At 34.7% G+C, this 25,023-nt stretch overlaps 1 protein-coding gene across 4 annotated transcripts in view; it reads left to right on the forward strand.

The window, feature by feature from the left end:
• The first annotated feature begins 5,576 nt into the window (after nucleotides 1-5,576).
• Eip74ef (Ecdysone-induced protein E74) overlaps nucleotides 5,577-25,023 on the forward strand; it is a 188,081-nt gene continuing 168,634 nt past the window's right edge. The window contains exon 1 of one of the 4 annotated variants that reach the window (XM_072896087.1): nucleotides 5,577-6,173. The gene's annotated coding sequence lies outside the window, so the exon portion shown is untranslated. Of the gene's footprint in view, nucleotides 6,174-22,426; nucleotides 23,689-25,023 lie in introns of those variants that run through there. The other 3 variants (XM_072896090.1, XM_072896085.1, XM_072896089.1) reach the window with 3 other exon arrangements.

Genomic DNA, 25,023 nt, shown 5'->3' on the forward strand with positions numbered 1-25,023 from the left:
TACAATATATATATATATATATATATATATATATATATATATATATATATATATTTTGAACACATGTTGTATTATGGCGCATTATTAAATATTAATTTCTAAAACTATTTTTTTAGTATATGAAATGTTTCTTTTGTCAGCTAATATTTAAAATTTTTTTGTCGATGATATTGCGCATCAACTTTTGATATGACTTGAATGCATATATTAAAAATCTATATTAGTAAAAATACCTATATATATGTACATATATGCAGTTCCAAACAAGAATTACGAGTTTTTATTTAACATATGATATGTTTTTTGACAATCGTGAATTTTTTCTGATTAAAAGCGATGAAATAAATTATAAGAGATATTTTCCAATTACTTGCTGTACGCGAGACTAATATATATAGTTCCATTGTTGATCGAAATTTTTTTTCTATTTACACGATATCAATTTTCAATAATTTATGCGTATAATATCCATGATAAGATAAGATGTTGAAAACATAAATTTTGTTTTGAATATTTTTGCCGAACAGTTACATAACATCATGATTATTGGAGTAGTTATAAATAAAAAAGATACATAATAAATTTTTGTTTTAAACAATTTTTTGAATTTAAAAAAAATATTTAAAAAAAAAACGAAAAAATATTTTTGCATTTTTTAATTGTAAAAAGACGTACTTGTAAAAAAAGACGTAAGTGTAAAACTTTGTGTCTCTTTTACGCGTGTGTGTATATATTAAGTAATATATCATCATATCATTTATAGTCTAAGAATTTAATAAAAATTTAGTAAGAATATCTATTTTTGCTTTTAACATTAAAAAAATACTTATGTTGTACTATCTGTTAGTGAAATGTCTTTATTTAACACATATTAAATTTATCAAAGAGAAACCGCAATTTTTCTTAATTATGTAAGTATTAAAATATTCTATTATATAAGTATTAAAATATTCTATATTGAATATCAAATGATATTTTATTTTCAAAAAGACATATGATACACACACCATAGTTATATACATATATACTGTACAAACTGTAAGCGTGTTTTCATTTGGCATTCAGAACAAGCGCATAAATTCCGGGATTTATGAATCACAAGTTTGGTGTAGATCGTAATACCGTCTGGATTTATGAATTAATACCGGTCATATTACATCTATAAATCTTAGCATTTAGGCAGAGACAGAATTGTTCGTGCAGATTATCTGACCATCTCACGCTTCGTCGTCGGTAGATCACGTACAGTCTTTATTACTTTCGAATACATTTTTTTTCTCATATTTTCTCAATCTTTTCGCGTAACAATTTCGTTAAACAATAATATACGCGAAATAATATAGAATTTTATTGCATTGTTTTCATGAAATAAGAGAAACATATATTTATATTGACAAGACTTAACAAATTTTATAGATATGTACGAAAATGTAAATAAAATATAAATAATCGATAGATAAATTATAAAAAATTAAAAGTTTTGCCGATACACATTGACACAAATAAGTATTTAATCAGATACAGAAACATTTCGGGATATCTTACCTTCTGTCAATTAATGAGATCTTTGACGAAAATAATCTAATGATGATAATGATCAACGATTATTTACAGATAATTCTGTAAGTATTGATCTAATAATAATCAATAATAATTATATATCTCTACTCGAGATAATAAAATAGATAAAGTAGATAATCGAGATAATTTCTAGTTGAGATAAAATATGAAAAGTAATCTAAACGGCTTCAGCGTTTATTTACTAATCGAAATTGATTATCTTTTCTATGGGCGAGATATGTTTGATTGAAAATTTTATTAGTTTAATATCTCATTATGTAAACATTCATGGAAGTAGAAAGAGAATTTCGACGATTGCTACACGTGATTTATATTTGAACTAATATCGATTTAATTTACTAATCTACATAGGTTGATTCAAATTTTTCTTCAAGGTCTTTGAGCGATACATTTCTTTTTTATGTTTTCTTGAGTTTTTCCAGCGCAATGATATCATACGAAGAACGTCAAACTTATCTTTGTCATATCGACATGTAATGAATGCCATAACGATAGTTTTACATTCAATAGATCTTATAAAAGGTATCAATCTGCCGCGGTTTTGTGAATAATAGTAATCATTAATTATTATTAAGTTATTCAAAGTTGGTCTATTTATCACCCGTGTTAATTATATACCACACACAGTTTTGGAAATTTTTTCTCACTTGCTTTCCTCATTATTATTTCAAATTAAGAACATATATAACGAATGTTTAAATTTTTTGACGCACTATATTTATATATTTATAAAAAGTAGATTATTTTATGTAGTTATATAACAGGATGTCTACTTCTTGGAAAAAATGGAAAACCGGGAATATTCAGGGATTTCTTTTGTATCTGGAAAAATCAGGGAAGTCTTATGAAATTTTATTGTGATTCAGGGAATTTTTTCGAAAATTCTCTTTTTGTTTTTCATCTTGTAAAACAATCAACCGTGTATGTGACTGACGTCTCATTTTGTAGAAACTCATTAATTGTTGAGTTTTGGCTTTATTTTTAATAGTTTTAGAGTTCTTAATAAGATTAAACTTAAAGATTAAATAATTCTAACTATTAAACAAAAAAATGACTTATTGAGACAAACTGATTGTGAAATGTCAAGTTCACTGCATCTTGCTTTGTTTGTTGATGATTTTTTTAGCATTTCAGATTTTAAGTGCTTGAAAATTCTATAACAGTTTTACAAAAAGTTCTATGTGTAAAAATTATTAGAACATTAATTAAACAATATTACACATTATATTGTTTGAGATACCGGGCATATAAATATTAAGACGTTCGTATCTTCGCTTCTCTATAATAAATTAATTATGCATATGTACAGAAGGCGTCTATTAATGCCTTTACAAATGAATTTATGCACATATCAATACATTTATATGTATATTTTGTATATACATATATGGAAAATATATGTGTTCCAATGTGCATAAATTTATGCGTAAAGGCATTAATGACTCTTTCTGTATAAACTATATAAATGATAAATTATATATTTGTGCTATTGTTTGTTAACGATTATTTGTTTATACCAAAATATTTAAATAATTGTACATAATGAGACAACGTGAACTTGGCGTGTCAGTTTGTCCCGTATAAATATATATGTATATATATATATATATATATATATATATATATATATATATATTTTTTTTTTTTTTATTTACATACTTAATGTTTTAATATAATATTGAATATGAAATACATACTCTTTATAATTTTTGAAGATAAAAAAATGAAAATTTTATATAAATAAAAAATTATCTTATGAAAGTTATTAATTTTTTTTAGTACATTTATAAATCTAACATTGAAACGTAAGAGGCTCCGTGTTTTTCTTTTGTATGAATGAAAACTATTAGAAAATGCATGTAATAAAAAAATTTATTTTAGAGAAAGTGGTATTAAAAAGTTTTGCAAATATTCTTTTTACTTGAAATTTTGAACAAAAATACCTGGAAAATCAGGGAATTTTTTTACAAGATTTGAATAGACACCCTGTATAAAAACAATAAATTTGATAACTTGATAATCTCTCGTTGTAAAAGGAAAACAACTTTCAATTACGCTTATATAGCGTGATGGCTTTTTTACATGTTGAAGTTCGATCACGCTGATTTACCGCGTCACGTGGAAATCAATCACTATGCCGGATTGATTTCTCTTTCTCTCTCTCTCTCTCTCTCTCTCTCTCTCTCTCTCTCTCCTTCTCTTTCTCTCACAGAATGGCGATTATGCCTTCGGCGAGCAGACTTCTCTCGGCTGCTAATGCTTAGTTAAGCGCCCTAACCTGCCTCAAAAGATACGCGACGTAAGAGATAATAAATCCTGGTTAGCTCTCATGATGACTACGGCGATGGGGACAGTGCTCACAAAAGGGACAAGAGACCGCTGCGACTGAGGCCAAGAAACTCTGAGAATAATAAATTACATTTATTAAGAGCTCTGACTCTGATATCTCATGAAAAACGTACATATATGTGATGTTTCATGATAGCCGCATTTGATATATATGACGAATGTTCCTGGAATCGAGAATTGAAATAATTATTTCGTAACAGAAATAAATGGTCCTCTCGGACTATGATCGATTAAAAAAGGAGAATTTCCCTGACAAATTAATAATACAGGAATTAAAATAGATAATAAAAAGGTAGGCGAGGTCATCATCTCGATGATACGATTACTGTAGCGAGAAAATATCGCGGAAGATGAAAGAAAGTTGGAGGAACAGAGAAAGCAAGAAATGGCACCTGATGGAAGGATGGATAATCAAAGATTAGGGAAAGGAAAAGAAGAAGAAAGTTATAGGGCAGAAGGGGAAAGAAGAGAAAAGGACGAAAGGGCGTGTGAAGAGAGGAAAGAATAAGAAGAATCAATTTCTCATACGCCAAGAGAACGAAGGAGGACGCTGTGCATCGGACAAATAAAAAAGAAAAACAGCATATGCAAGAGTTGATTCTGCATCGTAATAAGGGAAAGAGAGAAAGAGAGGTCATGCGAGATGATCGGAAAGTGCGTAAAGCAGATTAAATAACCGCGAGAGGATTTAAGTCGGACGAGAAACTAGCGGCCCCGCCGCGTGTAACAATGTTGCTGATTTCGATGAGACGGCTGACGGTTACGTAAGTCAGCGCTGAAGAAAGTAGGAAAAAGTAGACGAGCTGCGCGAGTGAAAAGGGAAAAACACAAACCGGTAGCGTGAAAGAGAAGAAATAGAGTCATGATAGAGAAAAAGAGATAGGAGTGCAGCATTCAGTAATGAATTCAGGTGGAGGGAATATCAGAGATCTTTCGTGTGTTATCTATTTTATTTATATTAATTAGATATTATATATATTTATATATTTTAATGATTCTGTATTTATATTTTATCATTTGATTTCATTGTTATTATTATAATTAATTTGTTGAAAACCACCTACAGACTCTCCTGACATATTCTCTTGGTGAAAATATTCAAATAAATCTGAAATTAATATTTTTACATTTCAACATTTTGATAATGAGATTGAAAATGATTTTATAAAAAAAAGTAATCATGTTTTTGACAATCGACAGGACATGTGCGACAGCTAGGCACTTAGCACTTAAAATACAATATAAATAACAAACATCTTATAAATAATAATATTTTATTATTATAATTTCTTGTGTACTTTCATTACATTGTATATGTATATACAATGTATTAATTATATTTACATCATATTGTTTTAATTTTTTGTTGCAGAAATTATTTTCTCGGTTCTCTCGTCGGGACACCGTCATACATCAACGGCGATATTTTAATATTATTGGAAAGAGCACGGAGCGACATTTGATACTCTTAAATCAAAATATTTTTCAAGATGCTTGCATTTATTGTACGCATGAAATTGAAAAGGCAGTCGAGAGAGAAAGAAAGAGAAACGGCGAGTGGCCGCGCGAGAGCGAACGAGACAGACTCCTCATCTTGACGGTACGACGACGACTGACGCGCGCCTCGCGAGAAACGAGAGCGGCTGGCATGCCGGGCCGCGCGCGACGGAGAGCGGCGATTGGCTGACGTGCGCGCGACAAGGACGGCGCGTGCAGGAAGAGCGAGAAGTTGGCGAACTTCGGGGAGCGCTCGACTGTTCGTTCAGTCGAACGCGCGATTACAGGCACGTGAGACGTGTACGGACGGACTATCTCTCTCTCTCCTCATCTATTGGAACCCCCCGAGGGAGTTACAACGGTTCTGTAACACGGTGACCACGTGCCGGCGAGAGTGCGCGACATCGAAAACGATATATCGGCGGTTATCTAAGACGTGAAGAGTGCCTGCCGGTCGTCTTCGCGAGGTTCATCTTCCGCGACCGAATAGCCCACGCGTGTGTCGCGCGTGGCGGCCCTTCGCCTTCCCCGTCGGTGAACGCGGATCGAGAAGCATCGTTTTCCTCTGCGACGGCAGAGAATAAGGAAGTGTGGGTGTAGGTGCATTTGTCAGGTGGTGACTAGAAGTGAGTTGCGATTCGAGAGACATCGGTGATCCCGCTACTGCTGACATCCGTGCGTCGACGATAAGGGACCGTTTCCCAGAACGGAGCAACGTTCAAATGTCACGAGCGCGTCGTCGAACGGTGAGTAAACTTGTGTACACAGGATGTTTTCTTTAATACGTATATAATAGGAAAATGTACGGGATGTCACGATTTACCGACTCTTGAACACCATTTCTCATATAATCTCCCTTTTTTTTTCTCGCGTGCGCGGCGAGAATATAGGGTGGATAGTGTTACCGCGAGAGAGGTGGATCGTGCTCGCTGCCACCTTCACGACAAAGGGGTTGAGAGGAAAAGGAGGAAGTTGATATTAGGTTTCTTGCCTCTTACTTATGGTTTCCGCGGTAACTGAAAAAAATCGCCGTTGTTGAGCGAATAAACTGAAAAACTGCAAGTATCGGAAGCCGACGCCGTACTTTTAGGCGAAACCGGTGAAATCAGGGCGGAGAGGGATCGTTGACCCTGTAAATCCGGATCGACTAAGACGTCAGCGCGGTCGACGAAAGTTTTGGCCGAAAGTCGCGGAAAAAGCAAGCAACGACCCCAATTTTTCGCCGGCGCTTCTCGCGAACTCGAGCGTGAACGAGTCGCTCTCTTGGCTGGCGTTTTGCTACAGTAATTCGATTTTAATCGTTTCACGATATTATCTTCGAGTTTGTTCGCGTGCCGGTAAACTGATTATTTGAAACTCCCCGATATATTTCAATTCTCACGTAATAATACACACGTACACAAGATATCTTATCGATATAGTTTTATCAACTGGACATGAATGTATACTATATATATCTAAAACGATAAACGGATATAAGATATAAAATTCTAAACAACGGAAAGGTATATCTTTTTTTAGACTGATTCATTATTAAAACAGCAGTGCCATAAATGTGAACTTGTATCCAATATCCAATGTTTCTCACTTATATATTTCAATATTCTTTATATATCTTCAACTTCCTTTTACCGCTCACACGTTCTCAGCAATTTATTTATCTCGCATTCGAGAGCGATATCTTGTAGATTTTCTTTGATTTATAAGATTTTCTCTTCACACATGCATCGTTCGGCGCGTCGATTTTCCAATTCGCGTGATTTACAATCCTTCACTTTGTAACATCGACAGTTGTCGGTAAAGTTTTAATCGTTGGAGCGTGAGTTATCACAGGGCGGGAGAAAGTAGTCGAGAAAGAGTCGAAATTGAAGCGGCCGATTCCGCGTCCAGACGTTCCATCGCCGCGAGCTCGCACGGTTGAGTGCTCTAAATGCACGACATCGCGGCCGCGACCGCCCGCGTATTTACGGAGCACCGCGGAAATCATAACTTGGAAGACACGCGTGCACCACACGCGCAATCGAGGAGAAAGTAGTCTCTTCGTATATTGGCGGATCGTAGCTATATACGCGTCGCGAAAATAAATACGCGATTGCTCGGCCTCTTGTACATTTCATCAAGTTCGCATCGTAATCTCAACGAACGAATCTTGCTACGTGTGAATTTTTTTCTCTTTATGCGTTATACAATTAATCTATGATACAAGTTAGTTGTAATTGATTTGCGGTCGGAAATTAATGATTCTTGAAGACGAGTACAATTTTTTATCGAAGAGTTTTTTGTTTTTTTTTTTTTTTTTCTTTTAAGAAAAAGTCTTTAAACATATTCTCTCTTTTCACTGTTGACTGATATTTCAAAATCATACATATCAAGATATCAAATATTTATTCATGATTTTATATTATTTATATCTAATTCTAACAAAGATTTGTGTACGTCACATCAAACAATATTTGCAATCGAAGAGAAATTTTGCGAGTTAATGTTCAAACACTTATAAATGTGTAAAAATAGAAGTACATAAAATTTTATTCTCGCAATAAGGAAAGAGAACTGGTTTATTATATCAATATCAAAGTCTATATCTTTTTTTGTAGAAATAATATATATATATATATATATATACATATAACATGAGACACATAAAATTCGGCGATAAGAACGAAAAATATGTTAACATCTTATCATTCAACTGACGGTTACGACCGGCTGATTCCTTTCTCATCCGCATCGTATTTTCTTCTCTTTTTTTTTCTCTTGTCCGCAAAGACATTAAAAGAAAATAACGCGACGAAACATCATGTGGCATTTCGCGAGCGATCTACGAGAGAAAGAACGAGGAGAAAGTGAAAGAGAGATAGAGAGAGAGAGAGAGAGAGAGAGAGAGAGAGAGAGAGAGAGAGAGAGAGAGAGAGAGAGAGAAGGTGGAAGAGGAGGAGAAAAGCGAGATAGACATATACTTTGAGAAAAAGAGGAACGAGGCGAGTGTGCGAGATTTTTCCACGTTGCCGGATAAAAGGCGCCGCCGATTATTACAGGGAGGATTATCGCGCCCATTGTACGTTGGGCCCAGGTTCGCGATAGAGAGCAAGCAAGTGGGTAATGCTGTACTCGCTGTTTGCGCCGGCCCTGCGGGGTCTCTGACCGACCGCCCGTCCGCGCCTCTCAACTCGACTCGCTTGTCGTCCACGCTGCCGCGATCTACCTATGGCTCAAGTCAGGTCTCTTTCTCTCTTTCTCTCTCGCCTTTCCTCTCCCGTTTTCGACTTTCCACACGCGAGCCCGTATATGCGTTTGTTTAAAAAAATCGCGACGGTTGTGGAAAACATCATGATCATAACGAACTAGAGTCTAGGTCACATTTATAAGGGATATTTTTTCTGCTGACAGTATGAAATGATATAAATCGGATTTAATTTTATTTACAAGTGATATTATGTTACATACATAATGTAATATATATATGTATATGTATATGTATGATACGATGTAATATCAATATATGATAATTTTATGTGACATATATCAGATCGTATATATTGATATAATATTTTTATTACAATTGATTCATCGGTTATTATTTATTGTCATTTATTATTTATTAAACTAGCTACCGCGAGATTATTATTATCTATTTCTCTGATAATTAATATCCTTGATTCGTTCTCTTGCGAGGATATTCTTACTTATATCCCGTAATACTTTCTTTCTGTTGAACTTATGTAACAGAGTTGCATCTGCTCCGATGAACGGAATTGCACATGCTTTCTAAATGCGTGCACACCCACTTTTTTTTTAAAGAATAGAAAATACGTTCCTTTCATCGTGATGAAATCTCGAAACTTTCGGTAATTATTAAGCATAAGTTGCATGAGTCGAACACGAAATTTTTAAATACCGTGAGCCACTTATATCAAAACTTTTTCTCGACAATTCTTATTACTCGATATTTAATTCTAGAGATATTGTTCTGATATATATTATCTCTATAAATGGATTATTTATGAAAATGTCTATTTATATACTTGTCCTAGATGTACATATCGAGTCAAAGACGTGCATTTCTGTATTATATTATTATAAATATATTATTACACATATATATATATATATATATATATATATATATTTTAGATATATTTCACACAATTGGGGCTAGACTTATATCTTTGAAATTATTTGAAATTGAAAGAAAACGTTATAAGATAAAATTAAAATATCAGATATTTTGTGTAAAAAAATAAAATTTATAATATTTTAAATGAAAAAAAAATTTAACTTTATAACTGTATTATATAAATTTGTAAAAGAACGAGTTATATATATATATATATATTTTTTGTAATATAATTAATACACATGTATTATGTTACATATATAATATACATATTTATAATGTATTTTAATTTATATTTTAAAGTGAAAGTTTCTTAAGCAAAAATAGAATTTTATTTACATATACATAGGCTCTGCCTATAACACGATATTGTTTTATGCTGACCAGTTGACCATGCAATCTTTCTTAATTAAATAGATTGATAAAATAAGAAATCATTTCATTGATTTATGAAACACATCAGTTTCTTACATCTTTACAACGCGAAATTGTTAGTAATAGTAGCGAAGCTATTTATTCCGTGTATGGGGAGACAGACTCTCGTGCACCCTGCAATTTCAGAAAATTACCAATTAGCCTGAGCGCGTTGTGTTCCATGACTTATACGCGTAATACTAGACGCTTCCTTTTTGCATAAACAATCGGTCGACTGTACGCGTGTGTGCACGTATAGGTAACGCACATCGTCATTGATTATCGAGACACGAGTCGACTACGTGAGCGGGCTTTTCTACTTGTCCGATAATTCGTGCTATCTACTACTAGTCGACCTGCAACCTACGACTGACGTGTAGGTGCAGACGATGGGCGTGGGTGAACTTTCCCGATAAGAGCGTCTTGACCGAGAAAACTCAAGAGGTTTAACTTCCTCCATCGCAAATCTAATCCTTTGCCATTGTAAGATGGAGTATAAATGTTGTCTTTAAAGTTTCGCTAATCTGAGGTTTTAAAATCATTTAGCGTCACACACAATTATTCTATTATTTAATATAATTTATAAATTTTTATATTATATATTCGAAAAGCGCAGATAAATTGAAAATATAATAATAATTTTTTTAATAAATACATAGTAGACATGTATGTACAGAAAAGATATCTACATAATGTGATTTTCGTATAAGATAAGCGAAAAGATTTTTTTGACAGATAAAAATTTAATAATTTGCAGTATTATGATTATGCGTTATATATTTTTATATATATTTGATAAACTTTTGTACTGTATTAACATTAGTCGCGAATCAACGTAACGCGATGATTACTCGCAGGACGATGAAGCCACCGCGCGAAATGTTTGAATCGCGCGAATTTTCTCAATGCGAGCAAAAAGCGAACCTTACGGACACCCGGTATTTTGCGGTGTAACGCGCGCACGTGCACCGCGACGCGCGGCCCGTGTACGTGAACGAACGCACACGACGTCGTAGCCAGTGAACCGAGCATTATAGTGCCCTGCAAGAAGAAACGCCGGGCTTGGTGCATTGACCGCGGTTGACCACACGTCATCGAATGAGTGACGTCACGCAGGCTTTACTGCACGAAAGCTACGTCACAGTTGGATGCATCCGCGAGGACGCGTCCAATTTCAAAAATCTTAATTTTGAAAGCATTCTTTTTTCTGCCCGTTGCTTTCTACGCGCTGCTTAATCCTTAACTAAGTAATATTTAATATGTTTTTGCGATATACATGTGAATTTATACGCGCTTTCTTCAAATGTATATTTTGTAATTTTTTATATCTTTTATCAAAATTTTGTATCATTGCATTAGTAGTTGGATGATTTTAAACAGGCATCATAAAAAATAAATACTTTGTCTTTTTTTCTAAAATATTAATTTAAAAAAATGATTTAGAAACCTTCAAGTCACCAATGTTAAATATCTTTTTATTTATTAAAATTATGTGATATTCATGTAAATATAATTGACAAAGTAAGTCAGAAAGAATATTCTAAATATAACATATACAAGAGCGTCTTTTAATCGTACAATTACGAGCATAAATGATTAAAAATATAGACGTATCATACGGGATAAGTTTCGAATTAATATCACATTGGACGAAAATGGTGGGAGAGAGAAAGAGAGGGAGAGAGAGAGAGAGAGAGAGAGAGAGAGAGAGAGAGAGGAAAAAAGGATGTAAAAAAAGATGTAACCTGCAGCTAAACGCGGGATTGATCCTCTTTTTTTCTTCGCTTGCGTAACCTCCGATTTATCACGGTCAACCGCGGGCTATGCGCGAAGCAGGAATAGATAACGAACGGGGCGTAGGTGGGCCCCCGAGATTTTCCTAGTAGACGGAGTAAGCCGCCCGGTGTGTAACCTGCGCGAGAGAGCATAATAGCGCGGTTATACATAGAGCTTGGTGGTGCCCGGCTGTATCTAACTATCTACCTACCTACCTTTGCGAGAGCGCGAGAGTTGGTTCCCTCGGACGAGTAAATCAAGTCGCTGGTCCGCGAAGAGCTGAATGCCTCGGTGTTCAAGGTACCGAACGTGCCAAGAATGAATCGATTCTTTCGCAAAATACCAGTTTCATTTTTAACGATCCGACATATGTATTCACTATGTTTTTTAATTATTAAATTCGGAAAGTTGATAATTATTAATGGTTAAAGTGACCACGCTTTCAATGTCTGTCAATTGGAATTTATTGCGAGATAATTATTGCGTCTTTATACATGCATTTGGATATTTGTCATGGATGCCAGATCGGGCGGGGATTATTCGTAATTATTACTATCGAAGCTATATCCGAATCGCACTTCGCGATCTCAGGATCGGGAACGCCTAGCGGACTAAAAACCGTTCGCTCGCTCGCGAGCGGCGTCGGGTCGAGATGCGAGGGGGCCCCCTTTACAAACGATTGCATCGACCGGCGTGCAAGGAGCAAGCTACGAGAAAGTATCCGGCAACTTTCTCCGGTGAGTTTAGTTTGCACCACGGGTCACCAGGCACGGACATTAAGAGCGAATGCTCGCTCGTCTCGCGATGCAAGCACGAGAGAATGCAGGCACCGATCGGTGTTGTTGCGCCGCGGGGAAAATTCAAAGTTTCCCTCCCTCTCCTCGACTTACTATTTTTTCTATATACCCTATATCCTATATACCACGACAGTCTTAACCCTTTCGCGTTTAACGAGATATGCGTCGCGCGAGAAAAATAAACCGACAGAGGCTTGATAAAGCGTTCTGAAGTACGGAATTTATGAAAGTTTTATGAAAGGGATAATGAAAAATATAATACATACACGAATAAATAGTATAAACAGAGTTATTAATTGTTAAAAGACTGACCGAAAATAGATATTAATTTAAAAAAATATGCATTATGATAATCATGGTTTTTGTAACGATTTCGCGATGTTTATTAAATTAATCCATTTGTTCATTTATATGTAATTTAATGATGCATGTTTTATAATATTTGTATCTATTATTTTTATTAATCGATTCTGTTGTGGCGTTTCATTATTATATTATTAAAGTTAAGAGTTGAATTACTCGAAATGTCTATATAGTAAAAAATATATGGAAATTATAAACGTAGAATTGTGAAGAGGAAATAGATAATAGTAGTACGAAAGAATAAACGTAACAGCGTACGTTATTAAAAATAAAATAGATAATAGGAGTATAAAAGAACAAACGTAACAGACTATATTTGCATATTTTTTTACAGTGAAAGTATTCAATATACGTGAAAGGTAAAAAAATATAAAAAACGTTTCGATATTTGCGCATATTTTTTCCCTCTATTTTATCTTGGTGACGCAACAAGGATGTAATTAATCACGTACGTGAGGAACGTATGTATACATATTCGATCGATTCCCTCAGAGGTGTTTACGATCCGGCTTCCTTTTAAGAACGCGCTAGACTGATCGTTATGTATACGCAAGGTTAGATAATATTGTCACCGAGCCGAAATATTGTCCTTCCTTCTTCCCTCCTCTTCTTCGTGTTCATTGCCGCATGTTAGGCAATCGTTACTAGAGTCCCGGCTTTTAACATTGACCCGATTACTGGCCAGTGGCCCCTGTCACACACTTTTCTGACTCACCGAAATGTCAGGGCGCTAATAACGATTCCTCACACTGATCCATTATGCGTACGTTAAACCGGCCAAGTCGGTAAATCGAAAGAAGAGAACGGGGCTTTCTGAAGGTGAAAAGTGAGAGTGCGTTTCCCTCCCCCTTCGTCCCTTACTTCTTTTACTTTTCGACAGGACATCTCGCGCTAAAGCTTTGCTCGGATCATGTAATCGATCCTTGTCGCTAATTATGATCGGCGAATAAGAGAGAGGAGCTTAAATTTAGCGAAACGTAATTTAGCACCTATCTTTCATGGGAGTGTTATTCAAACATTTCCAGTAATGGGCCGCGAAACTAAAAATTTCATTATTAAATGTAAAAAAAGCACTGACACGGTTTTTTCTGCCATACAAAAAGAAGTCAAATATTTTTAGTATAAAGTCGAATTATTTTTCTTTATAAATAAAATTTAATTCCTTTTATTTAGATTTATACTTGAAAAGTATGTTATACTTTATTTTTGTCAAATTTAAAAGATCACATTTTTATTACATATCGTTCATAGAGAGCGAATATAAAAACATATTTATAATTTTTTTAATATTATACATTTGTCTTTTTTATATTAATTATACGAAGGGTGTGTTGTATAATGATATATATTTTTATTTTAAAAAGTTCAAAAAATTAGTTTCCATCGATGTTCTGGTTTTGATGAAATATTTTCATTCCGCATAAAATAATTTCTACAATACATTAAACACAGTAATATTCTCAAAATTTCGCGATACTGTTTTAAAAGTCATTAAATAATTTCCAACTGTGTTGTAACTACTAAATTACAAAATTTTATATAATAAAATACACACATTACACACACACTTTTACATTCTTTGAAAAACGGGGTTCATGTTTTCGACAAATTTTGTCGACGTAAGCATAAAATCAATTTGTTGAAGTTACAAATAAACAAACTTCTTTGCATTCAATCAATAATGATAATTTGATCGATAAATTTGCAGCATGCACTTTTTTCACGGACATACATACGAGACAGCTTATTGCAGAGATGGTTTATTATGCAGAAAGTCTTTATAAAACAACAGTCATTCGAATTAACCGTAAATTGCGATGCACTTCAATACTTGTTTATAGGCAAATGGCACTGCGCGTCATTTTACGATTTGCATATATTCTTAATGCGTTCTTGACTATAAATGTGGAAATTAAATACAAACATAATCACAATACATCGCTCTGTTACAATCGGAACTTTCATTTCGCCGCAAACTGTTATTAAATTCTTTAGCAGACTTTTTACGCCGGAACTTTAAATTAGAATGAATTTTATAGTTTACATATTTTTTTAAATCTAAAAAAAAGAAACAATTTTGTCTTACGATTATAAAAAATTTTATTTTATCTCTTGGAAGAAAAATTTTACGAATAGTTATTTAAATATTGTTTGATTGACATTTTGAATTAAGCGACACTGGTGACGCAGGTGAATTCTGCTTTTTTAACATGGAGAAAATTGAGACGGTACGCTAGTCATACTCGTACATGACAATAATACTTAATATTATGCTTTACATTATGCTAGAGTCTATTATTTTTATCACTTGACCGTTATATTTAGATATTCTCGTACGAAGAGCCTCGAACCGTTATGACTTATCCCTTCGCTGCTGAAGAATCGATTAAAGTCACGCAAAGCTTGGGAAGCTTTCGTCGTTTAACAACACGCTCGTTTTATACTCGCACAGAAATTTGCTCGAATAAATTATTACATTTTGGAATAGGTATGAACAGGATACGAATGCAATAATTTTTATATTAAAATTATTATTAAATATAAGTAAAAAAAAACCGTTCAAAAATATAATACATATTATGAGATAAAATTGCAGAGATCAGTGCAATGTAGTTACAAGATTTTTTAAATTTTATTACTTGTAAGATAATTGTTGAAACAATAATGTTTAATATCTTTTTCCATAAACGATGCCAAATATATATATATATATATATATATATATATATATATATATATATTTATTTATTACGAAGGTATTTATAGATAAAGTATACGCACATATCATTATAATCTATCCGAGCTTATCGCGCTTTGATTATCCTGTAATGCAATAACGACTTCTCATTGATTTTTAATCATCGAGATTAACATATTGTTAGACATGTTTCTCTCTGATAATATCAGAATCTTGTCACCTGGCCAGGTGAAAAGGAAAATTACGGTCGAATTTCGCACGTAGAAACATACACCTCGCGCGTTATTGCCGCAAAATTATGCGTAATTTTTTTCTTTCAATACAAAACTCCTATTTATGATAAAAAGGGTGATTCACGTTTTACATTAATTTAATTAAGTTATGTTAGGCATTTTTTTACATAAATTTAATCTATTAAATACATATTTATTTTTTTGAACTCTTGATTTTTAAATCGAAGAAAAAGTATATATATTATAATGCTAGTGTTCCATTCAATGATTCAACATTCATTTTTTGGTGAATCACATGCTTTTACTTTTCTTTTGTCACGTCGTACGATACGTATAAATAATCGTCGAAGGAGGACAGGGGCATGAGGAGATGTGGAAGTTACCGAATTTACGGCAGACTTAGCAGAGAGAGGAGAGAGTGAAAGTTAGTCTCGCTCGCGGGTGACGCGCGATGAAACGCTTCAGAGTGCATTCGTGTACATTTGAGTGTGTATGTATGTACATACGATTCGGGAGTGCCGTTGTGGGTTTAACATAAACGTAAACTGCACTATCAAGGCGCGCAATTTTTCATTCGGCGACTCCGAATGTCACATCGTGCGGAGCGCGACAAGAGAGATCGATAGAAAGGATAATAAAGAACTTTTTTTGTTTTCGTTTGGTTACCGCAAATCTTGACATCCCGAAGCTATTTTTAAAAGTGGTCAGTAGGTCGAATTTTAAGAAAGAAGATTCTTAAAATTCAACCTACTAGAAACAAAAACCAGTTTAAGAAATTTTTTTATATATCTTTTTACAGTAGATAATTCATACAATATTTTACAGATAATTATGTGTATAAATCATGTCTTGTAATTATATCTAGATTAAAGCTTATCTGCTTATTTCAGATATTTTTAAGGTTGTTTATTTAATTATATGTCATTACATGATAATGTAAAAAATTGCCTCAAATTAATATAAAGATTTTTGAAATTTTATTAAAATTATAAAAGACTTGCTAAGTGTTAAATTTTATGATAAATTTTATTACCCTTCACAACTGGTTTTGAACAAAATGTTTTATCAGATATGCATAAAATATTGCCATTTAAAAACAACAAGATATTTTACGTTGAAGTAGGCAAACATGATGTATAAATTATAATCAAATTGCCAATTTAACGACGAAATTAAATCGCATGCATCTTCATGCACGGATAGAAAAAAAATGATCGTATTATTTTTTTTTTTTTTTTCGTAGAAGTGGTGTTGAACAGTGAAGCCTCGTAACAAGCGAATTTATTGGAGCTCGTTTTCCGAGTTTTCATTACCAAGGTATAATTAGAACATGTATACGCGGATGAATATAAAGTTGCGTTATTACATTTGTTCTCGGGATCGTTAACGAGTTTTATATCCGCATTAATTCAAACTTTAGTATTTATAAATAATGCATAGTATAATGATTAGTAACGTCGGACACGATTTGTCCCGAGATAGAGTAAAACTTTCTCTCAATCCTTTTGATATCCATATATCGAATGCACGTCTCGAGTTTTTTAATTTTATTAATAGATTAAATTCTGTTGAAAACTGAATGAGTTAAAACTAATAAAACAGAATAATTCTAATTTTTGTATGATGATACGAAAGTCCGGAAGTGGCCGTAGTTTTTTCTGACACTCTCAACGGAAAACTTTTATGATTAAAGTTTAAATCACAAAATTGATTTGAATTTTAACTTTTTCTCTTTATAATGAACAAAAGAAATTAGAAGTTCTGATAATAAAAACAAAGTAGTATTGCCATCTTGCGAAAAATTTCAATAATTTTTTCGTTGGCCATTTCTTCCATATATGACTATATCACCTCCGGAATTATCCTATATAATCTGCATAAATTATAATAATTTAAATTACGAAAATATGAACTTTATAGAACGCATCAACAGGTATAAGCTGATTGATGTAATCAGCTTATATTTGTTGATGTAATTAATAAATATTTCTAGCATAATTAATTTATTTTGAATTCGAAAATCGTCGAGTTTTAAATTTCTGATTTATCGAACAAGAAATATGGTTACTTAAAATTTTCGTCGTTTAGTGCTTATTTTTTGATTACATCATCGACAAAAGTGACGGATTGTATGCCACGTTGTGACAAGCGTAAAGTTGGCGCTCTTAAAAATAGACGAAAAGAAGCGTCTCACGTCTCTCGATGGATGACGGTTGAATCGGCAAATTCGTCGCTTCAGGATCGTTCATTGCCACGATGTACATTTACGGGTTACGGGTATCTCATCTCTCCCCTCTCCTTTTTTTCTCGCGCGCTCTCAAGTTCATTTCTTTGGACCGCCGAAAGAGCGAGGCCCCTCAAAGAGGGCCCCGAATATTTATGTCACGGCGAAGCCGGTTGGGCCTTGGCTGAGCGCCGCGGGCAGCTCTCATTGTCAGTGTATTGGGTCGGAGATCTTAGAAATTTTGGTCCCTCGAATTACCGCGCGAAGGTCGATCCGGGACTTCCTAAATCGACTGAACGCCCCTCATGGAGGACGCTTATATGATTGGGCGAGTATTAATCGCAAGAATCTTAAGAAGGTTTCTTTCTTTTTGCCGCCACATAATTTAAGCATTATTCCTTAAATTTTCGCACCTTACTTATAATTCGAAGCATTAACATTTCTAAATTAATGATGGAAAATAAAAAGGTTTCAGCGAAAGTTTTTAAACTTTACAAAACAGAAAGCAAAAAAGTAACAGCTGATATTTATGCTTCAATTCATTTCATATTAGGGATTTTAACTTAAATTTGAATAGTTTGAAGATTGTTTGAATAAGTAAAAAATTATAATTTAAGAGAGGAAGCCACTGTGACGGTTGAAAAAAGGCTATATTTTTACAATTTTTAAAAAAATAAATAAGTAATAAATTTTATAATTTTTTTTATCTATTTACTATACATATCTTTAACATGTTATTAAAAAAATCATCAATTAATATTAACATTTCTAGTGTTGACATGTTGTGAAGTGTACCTCTGCAAAAAAATCATGAATATACGGGCGCTCGTGTTGCTTCTGAACAGGACCTCTGAAATTAATTTTTCTTTTTTTATTTTAAACTATACGATTGTAGTTTCAGTTGCACGTACAGATTTTTTTAAATAATAATTTTTAACAAAATGGCGGCGTTTAAAGAACAAAAAGTTCGTGATTTGCCCACTAAAATGATCAGCTTTTTAAATGTGCTTTAAAAACTAACCATCGAATTTAAAAAATTGTACGTGCAACTGAAGACAATTTTGTTATAAATATTCTGTCCAAATTTCACAAGTCATTTGGATAAAAATTGACCGAGATATGTAAGCGCCCAGTTGCGAAAATATAGTTTCGAAAAAAACGCGTTTAAAGCTTTAAAACCGATTAATTTATATATAATAACCTTGCGCGTTACCCATAAAATTACCATAGTTCCGTTGCGAATTTTAACATAATATTTTAGAGACATATTTTTAAGATCTCAAGCATTACGAAAATGTAAAAAGAAAAAAAAATCGAAATTTTGAACCCGTCACAGTGGTTTCCTCCTTTAAGTATATTAAAGTTTTTCCATCCTTCTCTTGTACGAAAAATTTCTGATTTTCAGGTACAGTCGGACCTCTTATCCTACGACAAAAAATCCTCTCATGCTACGACCACGAAAAGGGAATTATACTCCCACTCTCAAATTTTTGTCGTAGGATCAGAGGTTTAAGGGGAAGATTCCAGACCGAAAATAACGTGCGCAATCGCGAAAATGGAAGCCCGGCCGAAGCAGGAAGCGTTCGACGACCTCGGCGGGAAATCGCGGAAAACGTGCGAAAGTCGGCGAGACGAGAACGGTTACGCGGCAGTCGCACGGCCGATTGAGAAAGAAAGAAAACACTTGCACTTTCGTTAGAAAGTCTCGCGAATCCGTTTCGCGGCAATCACGTCGGCCACCTGCGTCTGCGCGCTGAACGGTTGCATTTAATAATCGCCGAGACGAAGCTTGCTCAAACACCGAGTGTCATCACTCAGAGAGCATTACCCCCTTTAGCCCTAAAATCTTCCCTTCCCCCGCAAAAACTTTGGCTTCTGCGAAAAATTGCACGTAATTAAATTTTTATAGATAATAAATTATTCAATTTGAAAGAAAAAAACTCACAACACCGAACAAAATGAATTACAATTTGTATCAAGATATTGTTTAACGTTTAATGAATGATTTATTGAGAATGATTTTGCTGAACAAACACGGATAATGGAATCGACCGATCAGCATTGATTTATTTACCTTTTTTAAATATAGATACTCTTTTTGCCTTGATGCTGATGTGGTAATATATGCAGATAAGAGTTCAGAGAGAATTTGCCGCATATCAAACAGATAGACAGTGATGAGTGATACGTAATATGCAACGAAACGTTAAGTAGTTTTGTAAATTATGTTTATATTTTTATATATGTTGCAAGCATTTTTTGTAAAATTATAGTCTTTTTATACACTATCAAGTTTTATTCGGCGTTTTATCTTATTTTCTATACATTAGATTCTGACTAAATTTGAAAAGGAGAGTTTGCGATACACGTCAAATCATCAAACAATTCTATATATTTAGATTAACTATATATTTTGTAAGTAGTTTCTCTCTACGGAAACAATTTTGATTTGTGTTATAAGAAACACTTATTATATTAGAAGGATTAATTACAGCATAATAATATAAATTTTAATCAACTATTTATTCGATTCCAAATTTATCTACTCATAATACGGATTTATGTAAATATAAATAAATTATATGTATAAATGCAACTGCATAGGAGTAGTAAAGATATTTTAGAATTTAGCTGAAATATTACGAAAGATGATTAATGTTTGCTTCTTTTTATATAAATGTTTACGCGTTATGTGTTTTTTTCATATTTTTTTACGTTCTTTTGGCAAAATAATGTACATTTTGATGTTTTGTTTGTTTTACACGTCATTTTGATCTGAATGCAAAGTGCATTAGACATCAAGTCCGGTAAAAATCGGCAAATCGCGTCATACGTCATGCACGTTGGCGTGACTACAAACGATCATTAATTACTCTTTAATCTAACGTTCACAGACGCATCATATTATTAGCGATATGCGATAACGAGTTGATAGCGTCGCGCTGCGTAGCCAACGCGAGAAAACGCATTTTCCATTAATTTCAGAACGAGCATCGAGTTCCTTGTCGCTGCTTCTCGTTAAATACTTCGCGAGAAGATTGTAAAATAAATATAACTGATTTATTATTAACTTGCTGTAAAGAAGGCGCCGAACTGCAAACTGTTTAAATGCATTTCAAACCGCTGCATATACATACATACATACTCACCACCGACGGTAAATCAATCAAATCTGAGAAAGAAAAAAATTTCTCCGTAAAATAATTTTTTATATCAATCTGGGACACAGCCGACGTAGCTCAAATTTGATTTACGTTACTTTCGAAGCAAATTATCATCGTGTATATTCGGATCGAAAGTCACCGTCATAAAAGCGACCATTTAAATGGCGAAAACACGTGTCGTTGGGGTGGGATACATCCTTTTATATTACGCTTATTGTTAGTCGCATACGAGTTCTGTCACGCTGTGCGTAGAGATACGCGTGTGTCGCGTGCACGTTATCGGATCGTCGTCGGAATATAGAACGCGTTTTATATACACACGTGGACACACACGCACGCACATTCATTAATCAAGATGCGTGATGCGCACACGTACTTTGCATCGTCTTCCTGGCACGCTTTTAGGATGGAAAAAACGCATTGCGTCGAGAGCCACCGTCCTTTCGTCGACCTCCCGATGCACTCATTGTTACCAGGATGATGTACGCGAGTGACCCATAAAAATTACGGCGTGCGCAATATTATTATGATATAAAGTTGCGAAATTGTCGTCGTGATAAGATTAACGATTGTATGGAGTTATATTCCGGAATTACTCTCCGTAGCTTTCTCGTAAATTCGAAAATAATTTTCAGCAAACACATCGAAGGATGGTTAACATTTTTTTTTATTTTCAATAATATCAACAAAACAAATTTACATACGAGCGCATCGAGTCATGTAATCGAGATTTAGTTTAGCGATAAAATCGCGATTCCGCATTTCGTTCGAATAAACGAAGATGCTAGATAATTGATGGAACGAAAAGAGTATCGATATATATATATATATATATACACGTAATTTTGCGACGTGCGGAATCGCAAACGGTGTCGCACACACGCGCGCGCGTGCCTATGCACGCTCGCGGTCGCGGACGTCGCGGCTCGCACGCACATACCTCACACACACACACACACACACACACACACACATATATATATATTATATATATATATATATATATATACATACACGTGCGTGTATACGTGCGCGCGACTCGATGGCCGTGGCTATGGCCTTACGATTCCCCTCTCCTCCCCCTCCCTCCTCCCCCTCCCCTCCCCCGCCGCTCCTTCCTACCGTCGACAGAATCGCGCGCGCAGTACGGTACAACTTGAGAAGTGGTGGGAGTAAGAGAAGGCGAGAGAGATTCGCAGTAGTAACGGAGACGGCGAGGCTCGTGCTTGCGAGGAGCGAGCGAGCGAGAGAGAGATAGAGAGAGAAAGAGAATCCGTAGAGGCGGACGGGGAAAGAGACGCGAGAAAGAGAGAGGGAGAGTGTGTCGCGAGCGTGTCTAACCTAGGATAGTGTGGCGTTTAGCGGCGGCTAGGCTAGGCAAACCGAGGTCCCGTCCCGTTCAGTGTTCCGCGCGCGCTCCCCGGTCGAGGCTTCTCTCTCGTCTCGTGCGCGTTTAGTCGTGTGACACACGGCCAGTGTTTCACGTTCTTTCAGTTCTTTCGGAAAACCGTATGAAATACCGTGGGAAATAAATAAATCAGGTGAAGGAAAAGATTTTACGCGTTTTTTTGACGCGTGCTCCGAGAGTACGCGGCGCGCCCCACTCGGGGCGCCTCGATGTAAACAAAAACATAGGAATTGTTTATTTGGATTTGTGCGTGTTTTCTGCAAGTTTGACATAATGCGGAGAACAATTTGTTGACCTCGTTTTATTACGTGGATTCGTGGAATGATATAGTGTTAATTTAGCGATAAGTTTTAAACGGCCGCTAAACTTGCTGGGACTAGATATTACGAGATGAAGAAAGTTGCGAGAAGAAAGTGAGAAAGAAATTTCTTTTTTTTTTTTTGGAACTCTGTCTTTCTTCTTAAAAAGAATACATAAGAGTATTTAATTAAATCGAATTTTCAGAGTGAACTTTAGTTATCAATTGTTGATGATTTACGATTGGTTGATGATGTTGTTGCATTAGACGTAACTTTTCGTATTATTTTCGTGTAATTTGGTGTATTATCTTTAAACACGTGATATCGCCCAAGTGATTTGAGAGACACGGAATTCCTCCAGTTTGCGTAATCTTCTTGACGATCTATTATTCGCCGATCGATTATCTTGATGTTTTATTGCTCTTCTTTCGTGAAAAAAAAAATCTCCCAAACGAGAGACAACGCGTGCGTGTGTGTGTGTGGGTGGACGCACGATCGTGTGCGTGCATCGCGTGCACGCGCGTGATGCAGATCGCGTGGGCTGTCGCAATTCGCTCCGATAAATAATCGCAGCGGATCAACGCGCATTCTTCTCCCTCTTTCTCGAGAAAAAAAGAAAATTATCGCGAGGAAGACTCGCGTAACGAGGAAGGAACCTTGTTCGGTGAATACAGTGTGAGTGCGGAAGAAATCAGTTGTGCGAAATAAACCTCGGAGACGATTGCGTGCTTTGTTTCCTTCCCCTGGAGCTTTGTAAAACAGAACAAGGTAAGAAACTTCTTCCGCGATTTTATATAAATTGTTTTTCGATGACTGTACGCAAACTGTGTCTATAACTTTGCAATCTTGATTTTTGATGATAGATTTTCCGTCGAGGTTTTGCAACCGATTTTTCAATAAAAACAATGTCTAGATAATTTGAATTTTTTATTTAAAAAAAGTATTGTTTTTTTCCCAATTCCAACAAGCAGAGTTTAACAAAATTTTTTTTGTCCTTTTCTTTCTTTATAATGGAAAATACAATCATAAAAAAAAGAAAAAAACCTATTTGGGTCAAAAATTGATCCGGTACAGAATTGAGACTCTAAATATTTCTGTGTGTGGTTTATCTTATTAACATAAAATATAAGGACATTTATTTATGAATATGTATGTATATCATCATTGTAGTAATAACTTAAAAATTTAAATAGAATAATTAAGAATTAATAACTATAAGGAAATTGATACACTTTTTTTTATTTTTCGCGAATAATAATGCGAAAGAGTAATTATTGGTTAGTAGGTTTTTTAGAAAGGATTCGAATCGAGAGTTGTCACTCTTACAATTTTGACTCAGTCTTTGAGTTTAAGAAAAAATTTCCTAGTCTTCCGTCGATTCAAACAAAAAATTTTAAGTCATTATTTCTTATTTTCTTAGGAAAAATTATTCAAGAATATCTCGAGTAATAAAAAGTAGATCTTAAAGAGAGAAAGAGCTTATTACAGTGAAATTTTTTTATATTATAATTTTTTACATGTACGTTTATTTTTGGTTTTCAAACAATGTGATCTTTAAGTCCGATATCTTCTATGAATATATTTGCATGATTCGGACAAAAATTTGCAATATAAATACGTCTCTCTCTTTTCCTCTTTCGTGTTCTTTTTGAAAGACAATCTTTCCGGACAAAGATTGATAAGATTGATGCGGCAATCTTGGACTCGAATCCTCGAGCAGAGGTTAAACCTAGCGGCCGTGACAGTTAAAAGTGCGACGGTGCGTGCAAGCGACGAAGCGCCTTCGCCCACGCGTGGTACGGCTCGTCGCGTGCGTGGGACCCATAGACACGCAGCGAAATAGAAAAGGGAAGGGGTTTGATACAGCAGCCTCTGCGATCGAGTGGCTGGGCAACGCGTGTGTTAGGTTAATAGAACCTTTTCGCCGAGCGAGAAAATCAAACGTCAAGCCCGCGACGTCGAGGCTCGCCGGTGAAAATGAACGGCTCTCGTGTGCCCGGCGGTAATCGCATACGATCGAGGAAGTGATCGGGGGAGCATTACGCCTCGGTATGCCGCAGAGTATTGATTTACGTAAAGATCGCTGGGAGTGACCCGCCCCCC

Source organism: Anoplolepis gracilipes, chromosome 7 (genome assembly GCF_047496725.1).
Source record: "Anoplolepis gracilipes chromosome 7, ASM4749672v1, whole genome shotgun sequence".
In the NCBI taxonomy this organism is placed as follows: Eukaryota; Metazoa; Arthropoda; class Insecta; order Hymenoptera; family Formicidae; genus Anoplolepis; species Anoplolepis gracilipes.